Here is a 16,901-nt window from a genome sequence, read left to right on the forward strand (position 1 = left end):
AAATTTGACTCCAAATTCTATAGTCTCTTATTTCATTGATAGTCCAATTCTAACATGAGAGTTGGTCTTCCTTTGAAGCTTGTAATTCCTGGTTTGGTCTTTCAGGGAGGAGGTCACACCCCATGGATAGCTAGCTGACAACCCTCAACGGCCTTCCTTTCAGTGTTTTGGCCACAACTATTGATCTTTCTATTTCATGTCCTGAGGGCCTAGCTCAGGGTGATCCAAGTCTAAAGCTGAATTCCTTCAAGAATTTCTATTGATCAGATTCCATGGAGGGCTCACTTGTCCCCTGCCTAGCCAAGGAGTGTGATGACAGTGCTTGTCTGCTAGCCTATAATTTGGGACCATCTCTGCCAAGTAACTGTCTAGTTAGTGAGTGATAGTTTCCTGCTGAAAGACTATACTTCCCAGTTTTTCTTCCAGCTAGGCAAGGAAGGGAGGGACTACGAGAAGCAACAAAAGTTGTCCCCAGTTTCTTCTTGTGCTGATTTTCCCTCATCCTGCACAGCATGGAATGGATGGCCTTTGTATCCATGTGGGTGAAGTCTGAGGTAACCCCCTTGCTATGTCAAACATGGTCCTGTCTAAAGGTCAGACTTGCCTTTCTCTTTCTGACTTTCTGTCTCCATTAATCTGCCAATATTAATCTAATGGTGGGGGTGCAGCAGAAGTTACTGTTGGCAGTCTGAGGAGTTCCCTTTCATCTTTCAGAGATAGCTACTGGGGTAAGCCAGATTTCTGATGATATTACAGAAGAAAATTCCGGGATGAGCCTGTGAGAAGCAGAGCTAGAAGAGACATTTTAAAAATAGATTTTAAAGCAGGAAGGTTAAGAAAAAAAAAGTAGGCACTCAGGAAAAATAAGATATTTTCCCAAAGGAAATTGTTAGGAATCTTTGCAAAAGATATGCATATAGTATCTTGTGGGTTTAAAGTTACATTGCTTAAAGGGTGAAATTTCCAATAAGATTTAATGATTAAGCAAAGTTTAAAATGTAAGTTTAAAACTTGTAAGAATATATGAGCCAGTCTACTTAATGCTTTTATCTTAAAGAATTTCTTTTTGTAAGTAAACCGTGAGGTGGATTTAAAAAGGGTACTGGTTTAGGGATGAGAGAGGAGTGCTGACATAGGAAAACTCAAATGTACACACATGTTGGCCCTAAATAATCACAGTTGTTATTTTTAACATCCTTGTTTGAGATATGTTTAAGAAAGCATGAATTATTAGTCCTGTAGCCAATTGTGGTTTCATCAGTGGTGTCTGAAGTTTATTGATTCTGTGAGAAAGAAAGTCAAACTAGATCTCAAGATGGAGGGTTGCTTTCTTCTTTCTTTCTTTCTCTGTATTCCTATCTGTTTTCTGTCTTTTTATCTTGCCTCAGTCTCAGCATCATTTTGATCACAGAATGTGAGTTTGAATTCCTGACGTGAGGGAGTACTGGCCTGCCCGCGGCTTTGCTGCGTATCTCACGTTGGCCGCTGTTTCCTATGATGTGGAGATGGGCAACTGCTTTTTACTTCCTCTAGTGTCTGGCTCCAATGGACAGCCCAGTAAACACACGCAGGCCTCACTCGCTCACAGAATCTGAAGAGGAAGGCCTCTCAACTGCAAGTGTCTGCTTCTCCTGTTGTGCTCAATTTGTGAGACACCCAAAAGACCCCAGGAGTTGAGTCCATTGCAAAACACACAAGGGTCTTTATTTGCAGATCAAGCTGGGACTCTCACAGACACCAAGACATTGATATCCAACTGAGAGCCCCTTACTCAGAATTAAAGGTGACTTATAGGTTCCAGTCCCTCCCCGAGTGCCCAGAACAGAGGAATATCAGCTAGGCAAGCATCTGTTGGTTGAAACACAAAAGGGAATGTTGCATTTTAAACTGATTGGCTGTGGGAAGGCACCAAAACCATTAATGGTACTGGTTTTTTTTTGTTTGGCTAGGGGAGAGGGGCTATGTGGGCCAGTTTCCTAGCAACTGTATCTGTAGTGGGCAGAAAAGAGTTCAGCAAGGCTGGTTCCTCCCTGCAGGTAGCTGGACCTGTCTTGACATGTCTGGCCTTTGTTTGGGTTTGTGCAGTAAACATTAAGTTAACCAATTTTTAATTCTTTGGTCTCTCACTCCTTCATACCTACAGTTTGGCTCCATTTCTCCACTTCCATTTTTCTTAGAGACTTACTACTGCAATCTTTACTATTGCATAGATTTACCTAGAGCCATGGGCAGTTTTAGATGGCCCTGAGCCCAAACCATGCTTTATGAAACAACACATCCAGGAAACCAAGTCACTGTGGAAGTCACAGTGGAAGTGAGCACTTTACTGTAGGGTAGATGCCCAGATCCTGCAAAAACTCTCCAGTAAGTGAAAGATGACCTTCCCTTTGTTTTGGCAAGTGTTAAGTTTGATACTCTTCATTTCTAACTACCTCTTTGAGGAACTGAGAAAAATTACTTGTGCTGCCTAGTTTATGTCATCTTCACTCAAGCTAGCGTTATCTGAAGGAGGGAACCGCAATTGAGGAAATGTCTGCATAAGACCCAAATGTAAGGCATTTCTTTTCCTTTTGTTCTTTAAAACATTTTATTGATTCTTCTTTTTACATCATGAATCCCAGTCTCATCTCCTTATCCCTTTGTATCCATCCTCTGCCCTTGCAACCTCCCAACCAAAAGAAAATAAAAAAAAATTAAACAAAACATAAAGAAACCTCATTGTGGAAGCTGTGGTGTGTCCCAGTGTGTCCCACAATGTACCCCTTTGTCCACACATCTTTACTTGTAAATGTTCACTGCAGTGAGTCACTGGTCCAGTTCGAGGCCTCTGGTTTCTACTACACTATCAAGCCTGGATCCTCATCGGCACTCCTCTAGGATACCCTGTTGTTGCCTGTGCCAAGGAGATCTTGTAGCTTTGGATCTGTAGAACAGGCCCTTCATGCGAGGCAGAAGTTCATAGATGGGTAAATGTTGGTCTAGGCCAACTCAAAGCCCTGGATCTGGGCCTGGTTGATAGCTGAATTGGTCAACTTGCTGGCTCTCCTGCATGCCCACCACCAGGGGGAGCTCAGCAGCAGTGTCCCAGCTGGCTCGCTCAATGCGGCAGCTGGCAAGGTGCAGGCTCAGCTCTCCCACTCTCATGCCTTCGGTACCAGCTCACAAGCCCTCGCACCACCTGAGCCATTTCTACTGTGCTGCCTAGTCAAGGCTTGGGGCCTGCTCTTCTGAGTGCTGCAGCCAGTGGTGAGTGGCTGGGACAGCTCTCTAGCTCTTATACCCTTGGGCCAGCTCAACTGTGCTGTCCAGGCCAGGTACAGGGCCTGCTCTCCTGAGTGCCACAGCTGGTGATGGGGGTGGGGCCAGCTCTGCACAGCCTTTGGATATCAACGTGGTCCCAGGTGGCAGCCCAGACCAGGTATGTCCAAATGGACTTTGGTGATATGAGTCAGGGACATCGACACAGACCCCTGCTGTTGCGTGGCCACAGACACGGCCCTCAGCAGCGGCACAGGCTGGGACTTCAATGGTCTCAGGTGGCGGGTCAGGCTACTCACATCAGGCTGATCCTCGCCACTCTCGTGTCTCCAGTTCCACTGCTCTTCATAGTGCTCAAACTGTTCTTCTCTTTCTCTCCCATCTGTCCACCACATACTTGCACATTGTAGTGGCTCCCATAGATAAGCCACGGCTGGTGGGCCTCTGGGTGTCTGTCTGCCCCCAAGCCATGCACTTCTTAAGTAGTGATTCACGGGGAAAGGTCCAGCCCACTGTGGGTAAGGCTATCCCTGGGCTGGTGGTCCTGGGTTCTATAAGAAAGCAGGCTGAGCAAGCGATGAGAGACAAGCCAGTACGCAGGACCCTGCCATGGCCTCTTCATTAGCTCCTGCCTCCAGGTTCCTATCCTGTTTGAATTCCTGCTTTGACTTCCCTCAGAGATGGACTTTTACCTGGAAGTATAAGTGAAATAAAACCTTTTCTCCTCAAGTTGCTTTGTTCATCGTGTTTCATCACAGTAATGGTAACCCTAACAAGAGTATCACTCATTGGCTCTCTTTTATGTAATTAATTAATCTTCCTTTCATTTCTCATCACTGTTACCTAAATAGGTAACTGACACAGGGAATAAGATCCATACTATTAGATTTTATTAGCTGCTCTCAGAGAAACCTAGTATGCCCCCCCCCAAAAAAAAAATCCCCCTAAATACGTGATGGCTCTCTGTTGCCAAGATACCTCTGGTCTAAATCCTCATTCTTCAGTGAGGTCTGTGCTATGCTCCCAACTCTATTTTGCTATTAATGTTTCTCCAGCTGGGCAGTGGTGGCACCCACCTTTACTTTCAGCACTCAGGAGGCAGAGACGGGCACATCTCTGAGATCGAGATCAGCCTGGTCTACAGAGTGAGTTTCTGGACAGCCAGCGCTACACAGAGAAACCCTGTCTCAAAAAAACAAAACAAAAGCAAACAAACAAACAAAGAAAAAAATTTTCTGTTTGGGCTGTTATCATTTTTTAAATTGCTGTTATGATGATTATGATAATGATTTATGTATACACGTGCTCACAGATGTCTTGGCACATGTGTGGAAGTTGAGGACACATGGTGGAACCTGTTCTCTCTTTCCATCTTTACATGAGCTTAGGGCAATGGTTCTCATTCTGTGTGTCACAATCCTTTTTAGGGGGTCAAAAGTTTCCTTTACTGGGGTCACCTAAGACCATCTGAAAACACAGATATTTACATTATGTTTCATAACAGTGGCAAAATTACAGTTATGAAGTATCACGAAAATAATTTTGTGGTTGGGGTCCCCACAACACAAGGGTCATGGCATGAGGAAGATTGCGAAGCACTGGTTTAGGGGCTCACACTCAGGTGCCAGGCTTGCAGGGCTGACACTTTTCCCTGCTGAGCGCCAGAGTCCCAGTCACCAGTACTTAACTGGCTAGTATGACCCAGAAGCCCAGGCTAGTTCATCAACACTGGGAGCTGATCAGCTATTTTGATTTTGAGTCGTATTTATATCTTGCTCTGTTCTGTGACTTGTGGCTTAAATGCTCATTTGTCTTTATCCACTTGGTTACAGTGGTCTGGCTGTTCCAGTTGACTTTTTCTATTGTAAACTGGGCAGAAATTTCCAGAGATCTTTTGTCATGTCCTTTCTGGAGTCTCCGAAGAAGAGTATGGGATCCTTTCGGCAAGGAAGTGTCCTCAGATGGCCTTCTTGTCTATGAGACAGACAGCTCTAGTGATTCCAGGGTCCAAAAGGCTCCGGAAGTCCCAGTGTTATTTATTTATTCTAGAATTCCTTCATCTAGACGTTTCTGCTTCAGTTGCTGCCATCTTCTGGTCAAAGGTGCAAGTTGCACTGGGAAACATGTTTGAAGAGCCAGGGTTTTCTGGTTTTTTTTTGTTTTTTTTTTCTTTGTCTGGTATTTTTACATCTCTATACTTTTAATAATTTGTTCTAAATGCATTTTGAGCTCGCATTTAGCACCTGTATAGCCACCTTGCCTCATCTCAAACTCCTTGTGTTAGATTACAACCAAGTAATGTGTAGGGGCTGAGATTGTAGTTATTTGCACACATGAGATTGAAGGAATGTTTAAATGTATGGAGGGAAAAACAAAACAAAACACAATAAAACTGGAATTAGTACCATGAATGATGATATAAGACCTGTGAGAGACTTGTGAATTTCAATAAATAATGAAGAAAGAGAGATTTTAAAACACATTAGCATAAGGTAATGATCTATGTATATTGCCAGATCAATAATTCAACCTTACCAATCTTCATTTCAAATAATTCTTCAAAGCTACCTGTTTTCTATGTGTACATGTTTTAGCCTGTTCCTGGGGGCTGTAACAAAAAACATTCTATATGATTCAGTTGAAGCATAAGGTCATTTTATATGGTCCAGTGACCATATAAAGGCTCCAGAAGATTTGCTGTCTGGTGAGCATATATTCCTTCTTGGTGTGTCCTCATGTTGCAGAAGAATGGAAGAGCAAGTACACTCTTTCCATACTCTCTTAGAAGGGCCCTGATCTTTTCATGGAGGTCCAGCACTCGACACTTACTAAAAGCCATCACTATTGTGAGTTTGGCTGTGATGTCACCACCCAGGTCATTACAGTATGTTAGCAGCATGAAGAAGTGTGCTTAACCAGTGCTGATTCACCCCTACCCCGAGAATGTCAACAGACTGCCTACAGATTTTGAAAAGTAAATTCTAGATTTGAGTCACTTCTTTCAGATTACATGATTCCCTAAGATATATTTCAAAAAGGCAACGAACTGAGAATATCTAGTCTTATTTTTGGCTTTAAAAGTGGGGAAGAAAAGCCAGTCACAGTGGCTCACACCTTTAATCCCAGCACTTGGGAAGCAGAGGCAGGAAAATTTCGGAGTTTGAGGCAAGCTTGGTCTACATAGTGAATTCCAGGATAGGCAGGGCTACACAGAGAAACCCTGCATCCAAAAACAAAATTAAAAAAAAAAAACAACAAACCAAAACCAATACCAAAAAAAGGTGAGAAATAGAATCAGGCAACTGATGCTGTTTTATTATTGATTTATTGATTGTATTACTGGGCATTGAACTGAGGGCCTCATATTCTAGGTAAGTCTTCTCCTACAGGCTACATACTTGTCCTTCTCTTTACTTCATATTTTGAGGCAAGGGCTCACTAAATTGCCCAGGTTGGCTTTGAAGTCATGTTCATCCAGGCAGGCTTTGAACTTGCAAATCTCCTGCCATAACTTCCTAAATAGTTGTAATTATAATCCTGTGCCACCAGGCCTACCACAACACTGTGTGTGCTGTTTTTGCCATTATTTGGTTTTTAAACAATGTATCAGATAAACTTTCAATTAAGCTTTCATCTTCACTATATTTAAGGTTTTACAAGTTGTGCTGTGCAAATCACTTCTATTTGTGCTTGTATGACAGGTAGACACATCACCTGTGTTCTGTCTTTGCATTATTATATTTAGATAATCAGAAAAAAAAAGAACCCTCTCTTTTCCATTTTGGTATTCCCAACAGCATTGCACATGTATTCATCATGTGTGCATGTGTCTGAAGACAACTCTCAGGATTCAGTTCTCCTTCCATCATGAGAGTTCTGGGGAGGGGACTCAAGCCAGGCTTCATGGCAAACACCTTTCTCCACTGAGCCAGTAGGACTTGTATGAAGTTGGTAAGGTCATTTCCTCCTTTGAGGTAGGCTCTTGGCTTCATAACTAAATGTGTGATTTTTGGAAAGTTGTTTAACCTTTCTGAACTTCAGGTGTAAATTGTGAAATTGGGAGAATTAAGGGTTGGAGAGATGACCCAGCCTAACGTTGTTGCTCTTTCAGAGGACTTGAGTTTGATTCCCAGTACAGGTGTTAAGTGGCTCAAAAGGCCTGTAACTCTAGCTCCAGAGGAACTGATACCTCTGCGTCTGTGGGCACCCTGCCCCCACACTTTTAAATAAGTAAAGCTAGAGAATTAAATTGGAGGTTTTAAGGATTCAATAATAGTATGCATTTAGTATTTAATACTTCAATAAAAGACAGCCAAGATAATGACATTTATCCTTTAGGTTACAGAACTGAGCCCTTTTACTCATGTGAAAACAAAGACATGAATATAAGTCACTTCTGCTTAACCCAAGCACCGTAAGTCTCAGTTGTTATAACTGTGAAAGGAATATGGTGGTTCTAGTAATCAGATTAATTTGACACATAGTTTATGAATTTAAAAATTAATTTTGTGAATTTTGGGTTATTTGCTTCTTTGTCCTTCATGCCTTACAAGAGTAAAGTATTTAACCTGAAATGGAAATCCCAAACATCCTAGAGATGTTACAGCTTCTGACTCTGGAGGAGGTTTCATAGGAGTTCCATGCTGATGGGTAATACACTTGGTTTTTCTTAGATGTTTAATGCTTTCCATGGCAGCAGGATTTCTTGATACAAATGCAGATTAGTGGACAAAGTCCCAGAGGGTTTGGCATCCATATGTTATATTATAACTCATTGAGTTCCAAAAAAAGTCAACATGTGCATTTGCTTCTTATTAAACTTAATTTGATCATAAATACTGGAAAGATGGTTCAGTGGTTAAGAACACTTGCTGCTTTTCTAGAGGGCCTGGGTTCTATTCCTACCACCCACTTGATGGCTTGCAATCAGATGTAAGTACATTCAGCATCCACTTTTGGCCCTCACAGTACTAGGCACACATGTGGTGCACAGACATATGTGTGGACAAAACAGGCATATACATTAAAAAAAATCTGGATTGATCAGAAATTATAATTTTTACTTTTACCAAATATCAGTCACACAGTGATGTCAGTGCCTAAGTATTTGCTCCCCAGTGTACTTTAAATTAGTGTGTATCATTAGGGATCTGGAAGAGTGTACGGGACACGCCATTTATGTTAATCCAAAATTAATTTCCACTCATGTCAAATAGACTGAAGCCTTCATTGAATCTGCTTGTCTGACTGTGTAAACTCAAGTGAAAGAAGAGATGGTAGGAACGCTCAGGCAGGCCATGCTGGTTGCTGGGATTTCTCTCTCTCTTTTGCTTTCAGTAAGATGTGAGTTCTGTGTCTGGTAAATGGATTTTTATCACATAATCCCCAAACTACTTAAAGATAATAATCCAAGGCCAAGTAACTAACCATGGGTGAGAAAATGGATGCTTCTAGATTCTATCTTAGTTGGTCACAATTTAACTAAAAGCTGAGACTATCCACTCAGATCTGACAAGCAATCTAGTCCCTAAATTAAAAATGACCCCCGATGGGGGAGAGCGATCGTGGTGGAGCAGTGAGGATGTGAGTTCAGTTTTCAGAATCTATTAGAAAGCCTGGCATGGCCGCACACCACTTTACCCCAAGGACGTGCAAGGCAAATGAAAGAGGATCTCTCGGGCTTCCTGGGTGTCAGCCTAGTTCCAGGTTCAGAGAGAGAGAGCCTGTCTCACAGGAATAAGACAGAACACAATAGCGCAGGACACCTGATGTCTTTCTCTGGCCTTTTCCAGCATGTGCATCTCATACATGCATGTGTACATACATGCATACATACATGTAAACTGATTATGAAGGCCATATCAAATAGGAATTTACATGCAGTACAGTAAAAAAAATGTAACCTCTTCTTCTTGGGGAGGTGTCTTTGGAGCTTTGTCTTATGAATCTTATGTCACAGGTTCATAACATGAAACTATCAAATAGAACATTTTAAAATAAAATGTTCCCATATTTTAAAAGAGTTTTTCGTTGTGAAGCTAAGGAAAACAGCTTAAAAAGATTGTTGTATTGTAGTTCCTCACACTTTACATTTCACTAGCCGACTCAAAGATTTTTATGCACTTCAAATCAGTTATTTTTTTATACAGCATCACTTGGTAAAAGTGAGAATGTGCTCACCTGGGGTGTAACCAGATGGGGGTAACAATTAGCATCAGAATACATAGCACCAGACCAACCCCCAAACACTTGGAGTCCGTCTGATTACTTTCATGCCTCTCTTTCATTTCAGGTAGAGTAAAATGATTACTTTTAATACTTTTAATCCTTGAACAAATCTATTATATGTTCTAAATGAGGCTGATTTAAGAACATCTGCAGTCACAGATTAGAGGGAACAGAATATGGATGGACAAGTGGCCCATTATTTTGTCTCTTGTAGTATGCAGTATGTGTATATTATTATTGGTGTTGTGATAAAATGAGCTGCTAAAAATAATTACGAAAGGAAGGGTTTATTTTTGGCTCACAATTCCAGGTGAAAGTCCTTTACAGCAAGGAAATTAAGGTGGCAAGAACTTAAAACAGCTAGTTATATTCTGTCCATCTCCAACCGCAGAGAAGTGGATGCATGCCTGGTTCTGGTACTTAGTGTGCACTTTCCCCTCTCCGTCCAAAACCCCGACCTCGTGTTGGGCTGTGTCTTCTAACATCAAGAACAAAAGCAAGACAATCCCTCCTCCTTCTGCCTGACAACCCCAGGCCACGGTGATGTAGATAATCCTTCACTGAGACTCTTCTCTAGCGTGCCGAGTTGACACTTAAAGCCAGCTGTGGCAATGAGGGGAAGTCCAGTTGGTGCTTTACTTCTTTGGCGGGATGGAGACAAGATGTTTGGAGCTACAGCAGTATCTTGTAACCAGCTGGAATGCCAGGTCTTACATGTCAACCTGACACAAGCTAGAGCCATCAGAGAGGAAGGAGCCTTAGTTGACAAAATGCATCCGACCGTGCAGAAGCAGTGAAACCCTCTTCCGCCCCTCACACTGCAGTGTTTTGCAGTGTCTGTGCGCTGGATAGTTTTACACCAACTTGACACAAGCTAAAGTCACCTGAGAGGAGGGAACCTCAATTAAGAAAATGCCATGATAAGATCAGCTACAGGCAAGCCTGTAGGGCATTTTTAAGATTAGGCAAGCCTGTAGGGCATTTTTAAGATTAGTGATCGATGTGGGAAGGCCCAGCTCATTAATTTCCTTGCCACCCTGGTCTGGTAGGCCTGGCTTCTGTAAGACAGAATGCTCAGCAAGCAAGTAAGCAGCTTCTGTATCAGCTCCTGCCTCCGGGTTCCTGCCCTGTCTGAGTTCCTGTCCTGACTTCCTGTGATAGAGAACTGTGATGTGGAAGTGAAAGCCATAAACTCTTTCCTCTGTACGTTTCTTTGGTCATGATGTTTCATCACAGCAATAGTAACCCTAAAACAGCCCGGTTGATTTGACATTTCCAGCTTGCCCTAGCCTCTTCTTTTAAAATTTATATCTAATTGTATATGTGCATGTGTGTATAAGCATGTCAATGTACTTGCTCCTGGGCCAGAAGAGGGTGTTGGGGGAACTGAACTCAGTTCTCTGCAAGAATAGTGTGGGCCCTCAGCCAGTGTGACAACTTAGACCCAACCTGCTTGTCCTTGTCCACTTGGGGAGCGGATAATAAAACCAGTCTGCACCCCCAAGCGTTACTATCCACCTACACAAAGCAGCCGGATTTTCACTGTTCCACACAACAGTTTACAGACAACTGGCCCAGAAAGGTCAACTAAGAACTTGGGCGCTGAAGGTGGTTTGGGAGCATCGTGGTAACTCCGCGGGTTCCTGGGAAATGTAGTGCGGTCGTCTGCAGCGTGGCGACGCCCAGCAGAGGGCCTGTGAGAGCAATTTGGGCTGCAAGCGGGTCAGGCAGAGACAGCAGCGGGGAGGTGTGGCCGAAGTGGAAGGACAGAGGCTCGCACCCCCTGGCTTTCTCTGGTGGGCGCCTTGCCTGCTCTTCCGGCCGGCTGCTCAGGGTGCCGTCTGAGGGCTACAGCGGTTGAGGCGTTGGTAGGCTCTAGTGTCCTCGTGTTTGGCGTGGGATGGGTGCCCGGGGCTGTCTGGGTTAGCTGCCTTATCTGGGGTTGGAGGTGGGCACTTGCTTTGAAGGCTTTGCCAACCAGCGACACTGGCATGCTGTGGCAGTTCACGCCTTCTTGATCAATCCTCTGCTTTTGGGGTGGGGTGGTGTCTGCCGGTGGTTTTGATTGATTCTATCGAACGTTTGCTACCGGCTGTATGCCAGGTACCCAAGACTGTGTCCTCCAGTAGATGAGTGCCTTCTTTCTGAACCTAACATATTCAGTTACTGGTATCACACTCGGTACGGAAATCGTTGAAGATGGCTGCCAAATCCGGACTTCTGGAGAAGTTTAGGAGGTAAAATGGGAAACTCTATTCATACTTAAAAAAAGATATTTAATGAGTGTGTAAGTGCTGAGTGCTGCTCGGTGAATACGACAAAATCACTACTTCACGCAGTTAACATTTTATTCCGTTATAGGAAAACAGAACAAGCAATGTGTATAACAAAAACAGGGCAGGCCAGGACACGCTATTCAGAGAGTTAGAAGGGGATACAATAAATAACGAGGTGAGATTTCTTTTTTAATGGCTTAAATGTTTCTCCTTTTAAATAGATAATGCCAATTTGAATAGCTTCTAAATTCAGAAGCCGGGAAGGCTTGTCATTCCTTGCCCATCTATCTATTTCCCTTTCCTGGAGCCAACTCGTGAATGAGAAAAAGAAAAGAAAAGAAAAGATAAGAAAAGAAAAGAAAAGAAAAGAAAAGAAAAGAAAAAAAAAAAAAAAGAAACAGGAAAGGAAAGGAAAGGATGTGACTGTTCCTAGGTATGGTGGAGGAGAACGTTTATTGTATATAAAAGGGAGAGCATAGCCACAAGCAAGAGGCAGGAGCATCTTGGGAGAGTCCAGAGCGGTGTTGACCCTGAACCTGGGGAGGGGAAAGAAGAGGAGAGGGAGGGGAACCACGTGAAGCAGCCAAAGGTACAAACAGTGCAGGTAACTAAAATGTCTGGATTATACAGGGAAGAGCCCCTGGGGGAAGGGCAGCCCAGACCTTGGGCTGGAGAGTTCAGGGTAGAGGGTGGCTATGCCAGTCATACCCTACGACAGAAAAGGACTGAGGGATGCTGGGAGGCCAGGTCCATTTTGATTTGTTAAAAAGGCACCTCTGCTATTTGTCCTGGGTTTGAAACTTAACACTCAGATCACTAACTTCTTATATACATATATTTAAATGTCAAACCTTGCTTGAAAGAAACTTAGGTCTTTTCTTTCTAATCTTCACTAATAGTTACCCAGACTATTCACTCTCTCTGTGTTGCCTCATCAGCTGTTTGTTTTCTTTCTTTTAAAATATTATTTTTATTTTATGTATCTGGGTGTATTGCCTGTATGTGTGTTTGTGCACCACCTACAGGCAGGATTGGTGCCCAAGGAGGCAAGAAGGAGTCAGATCTCCTGGAACTGGAGTTATGGATGGTTTGAGCTACTATGTGGGTGCTAGAACTTGAACCCAGGTCCTCTGGAAGAGCAGCCGGTGCTCCTAAGCACTGAGCCATCTCTCTAGCCACAGCTCTGTTTTCCAGCTCGGGCACAGACAGTACAATTGCCACTTGGGGTAGTATTCAACAAGATGTATTGTGAGTTAGCTCGTCGCGGAGCCTTTAGAGTCCATTCTCTCTTTACCAACGCAGAATGTGCTCAGACTGGAGGTAACTGAACTTCTGTCAGAGCTGGCATCCTAGTAAATAGTGACTACTCCCTCACAGGTGAGTACATCTGAGCAACTGTGCAGTGACCCTGTTTCCTGTCTTCCTCACATCTGAGAACCGCCGAGGGACTGCTGATCCTGTGTAAACTTTCCTTTAGCCTCCCCTCTCCTTGCTTGCTCTCCTTCTCTGCCTCCAGTGTAAATCAGCTCCGCATTCCTGTTTGCCACAGCTGGACTACTAGAGGTGTTCTTGTTACTCACTCTGCTAAGATATCCAACCAATCTGCCTTACCGGCTGGACACCTCCTAGCATGAGCTCTGTGTGCTAGCAAACTGAACGAACGCTATTTTTCTTCTGCCTTTAAATTAGGGCTAGTAATTAGAGCTTTGATTGTGCCCCCGTTGTTTTGAGATATAATTTTGTTTAACTAAGTTATTTAATTTATTAACTTTGAAGTGTGCAACATTGGACTAGAGGGTCAATAAACATTTACTGCTCTAAAAATTTATGCGAGCTGGGCATGGTGGAGCATATTTGTAATCCCAGTACACAAAGTGTGAGGCAGGATAAACGTTGAAAGCTGGTCAGCTATACCTGTCTCAAAACAGAACAACAACAGAGCAGTTAATCCCCCCTCAAATTATGTCTATATTCCACTGCTGTTGGTGGACACTTGTGTTTTCTCTTTGTTCTTTATTACCTCACTGGATACATTCTTTTAAAAATGAATTTATGGTGCTCTGTTTTCTCTAGTTTGAAATCTTTCCAACTTTCCCAGTTAACATTGATTTTGTGTTTTGGTCTCTAGTTACATCACAAGCAATAGCAATAGTATTAGCAGTTAATTATATGACATTGCATCATATTCTTTCATTGTTCTGTGTGTGTTTGTTGTATTCAACTAACTTAAAATCTTGCACAAAGCCATGCTGTGTTTATAATGTATCCTCAGGGTGCTGAGGCCATAATCGCATGTATTCACTAACTTAGTGCTCATTTATTTCTTCTATGTTTCCTGAGCATGTACTGTATGTTGGCATTCTTCTGTAGAGGAACTTTGATCCAACAACATGGCTTCTTGGGCTGGAATATATACACACCTTTAATCCATCAGGCTGGAATATAGACAGGTTCTTAGTATACACCTTTGATCCCAAACAATGAAGGTAAAGTTAGTTTGTAGACGAAAGCACCAATGTTTGATAGTGATTTCTAATTGAGAGGCAGACAAAATGATGAATCAGAGAAAGAACTGACAGAATGAGTCAGGATAAGATATGCCCAACTCACTAGAAGAGACCGGAAAATGAGGACTTAGGAGAGAGAGACAGAGACAGAGAAGAGGAGACAGTTTTACTGGGAGAGGTTTTTTTTTTTTTTTTTTTTTTTTTATTGTTTTTTGAGACAGGGTTTTTCTATGTAACCTTGGCTGTCCTGGATCTCACTCTGTAGACCAGGCTGATTTCAAACTTAGAGATCCACCTGTCTCCCTCCCAAGTGTTGGGATTAAAGGTGTGTGCCACCACTGCCCTATTTACTGGGAGAGTTTTACAGAGACAGGTTGAAGAGAGAACAAGCTAGACACAGGTGAAGACAGAATGAACTAGAGAATGAAAAGGAGCCAGAAGATTAGAACAGATTGCTAGAGTTAGTTTGAGGCCAAGCAGAGCAATTCAGTCAGAGGCCGAGAGAGAAGCCATATTGAGTCAGTCAGCTTGGAGAGGAGTTTGAGCCGGAACAGCTGAGTTGAAACAGCCAGCCACAGTTCAGAAAGAGCTAGAGTGTGAGCATTCTCAGAGGCTGAAGACATTCTAGACCCAGACTAGATTGTACAGAGGTTAGAACCTTCTAAGACTAGGCCTAGGTCAGCAAGTGGAGGCAGTGAGCCTCGAAGTTGACAATTACTTCTGGCGAAAAAAGTTGCTTTTACTCTGCTAGAGTTTACTTCACAGTGGAGGGCTTAAGCTAACAGATGAATCATTGTGAACTGTGCTAAGTTCTGAAGTATTTCTACATTTTAAATTTGTTTTCACTTTTCTACGTTGTTGAAAAGGAAACTAAGGTTTTTAAATGCCACAGAATTTTTTATAAACCATAGCATATATGAATAACATAATTGTTTGGGAGTTTTAAGATTTGTACTTTTTCTTTACAATATCACTATGAACATCAGTCATAAAGCTGATTTGAAACTCAATAAAATGGAGTTCTTAAGAAAATAAGTAAAGCCAGGCCTGCATTACTGAAGCATGAAGACACGCAGATGAGCCAAAGTGTTATCTTCACTTGAATGTAGCTGGATCAGTCTATTATGGGTTTAGCGAGTCACCATGACTATAAATAAATTTTAATAAGGAGAGGCTCTTTATTTAGGTACTGGCACCTGATTGGGGCCAGGTCTGCACCTGAGCGTGCTCCTGAGCTGCAGCTCCTAGGCATATCAGCCCAAGGCTTACAACTCACAAGACTCTGTGTTATCTGTCGTGTGTAGGCATTGTCTAATGTATATTTTAATACCTAAGTCCTGCAAGCACTGAGCAGAGTAAGCAAGTTTGATTACAAAAGCAGAAATAGCAGTTAGTTCTATGACCTGTTATGGTTCAAGGACAGCAGATTTTACAAGATCAGTGAATTTAAGAATAGTTTTGCAGCATCTGAGAAAAAAGTGAGGTGGGCTGCTAGAGTACAGCCTTTATAAGCTGGGGCTTACAGGTTAGAGGCTTTCTTTTTGGTCTGTCTTTCATCCTTAGCTTTTTTGTTTGTTTGTTTTGTTTATTGATAAATATCTTTTATTCAAATTTAGGTCCTGAAGATTACTTGGATAAAGTAACAAATCCTGTTAATTCTTTTTTTTTTTTTTTTTTTTACTTTTTTTTTCTTAATACATTACAGTTTATTCACTTTGTATCTCAACTGTAGCCCCCTCCTTCATCCCTTCTCAACTCTATTCTCCCTCCCTCATCTCCTCTCATGCCCCTCCCCAAGTCCACTGGTAGGGGAGATCCTCCTCCCCTTCCATCTGACCCTAGTTTATCAGGTCTCATCAGGACTGGCTGCATTGTCTTCCTCTGTGGCCTGGTAAGGCTGCCCCCACCTCAGGGGGAGATGATCAAAGAGCAGCCACTGAGTTCATGTCAGAGACAGTCCCTGTTCCCATTACTAGGGAACCTACTTGACACTGAGCTGCCATAGGCTACATCTAAGAAGGGGATCTAGGTTATCTCATGCGTGGTTCTTGGTTGGAGTAGCAGTCTCAAAAAAGACCCCTGGGTCCAGAATTTTTGGTTCTGTTGCTCTCCTTGTGGGGCTCCTGTCCTCTCCAGGTCTTTCTATTTCCCCCTTTCTTTCATAAGTTTCTGCCCAAAGTTTGGCTATGAGTCTCAGCATCTGCTTTGATATCTTGCTGGGTTATCCCAGCCTTTTAATAACATGTATAATGAATGTGTGGGCATGAGCAGGTGTTTGCATGACTCCTGTGAGTTGCTCTAGTAAATTAATAGAGCTGAGGAGGGAATCTGAGGAACTGAGTTATGGCTGTTCTCTCAGAAGTGTGGGTGACAGCTATCTGCTGACATTGGCATCTGAATGGGGTCCAGGCTTGCAGGACTGAGCTCTCAGCCTGTGGGATCTGATGATCTTACTAGGTAGCTGCTGTTAGACTGAATAGAATTCAACTAGAGGACAATGAGAGAGCTCTTGGCTGCATCTGCCAGGGCATGATCCAAGGGGTGGTTGCTGGTGTTCTCTGTCTCGTTGTATTGAGAGCATGAGAATAGGAAGAGGTACTTTGTTTCCTTTGTTCATCTGACTTAGATTTAG

The sequence above is a fragment of the Meriones unguiculatus genome, chromosome 10 (genome assembly GCF_030254825.1).
Source record: "Meriones unguiculatus strain TT.TT164.6M chromosome 10, Bangor_MerUng_6.1, whole genome shotgun sequence".
Taxonomy (NCBI): Eukaryota; Metazoa; Chordata; class Mammalia; order Rodentia; family Muridae; genus Meriones; species Meriones unguiculatus.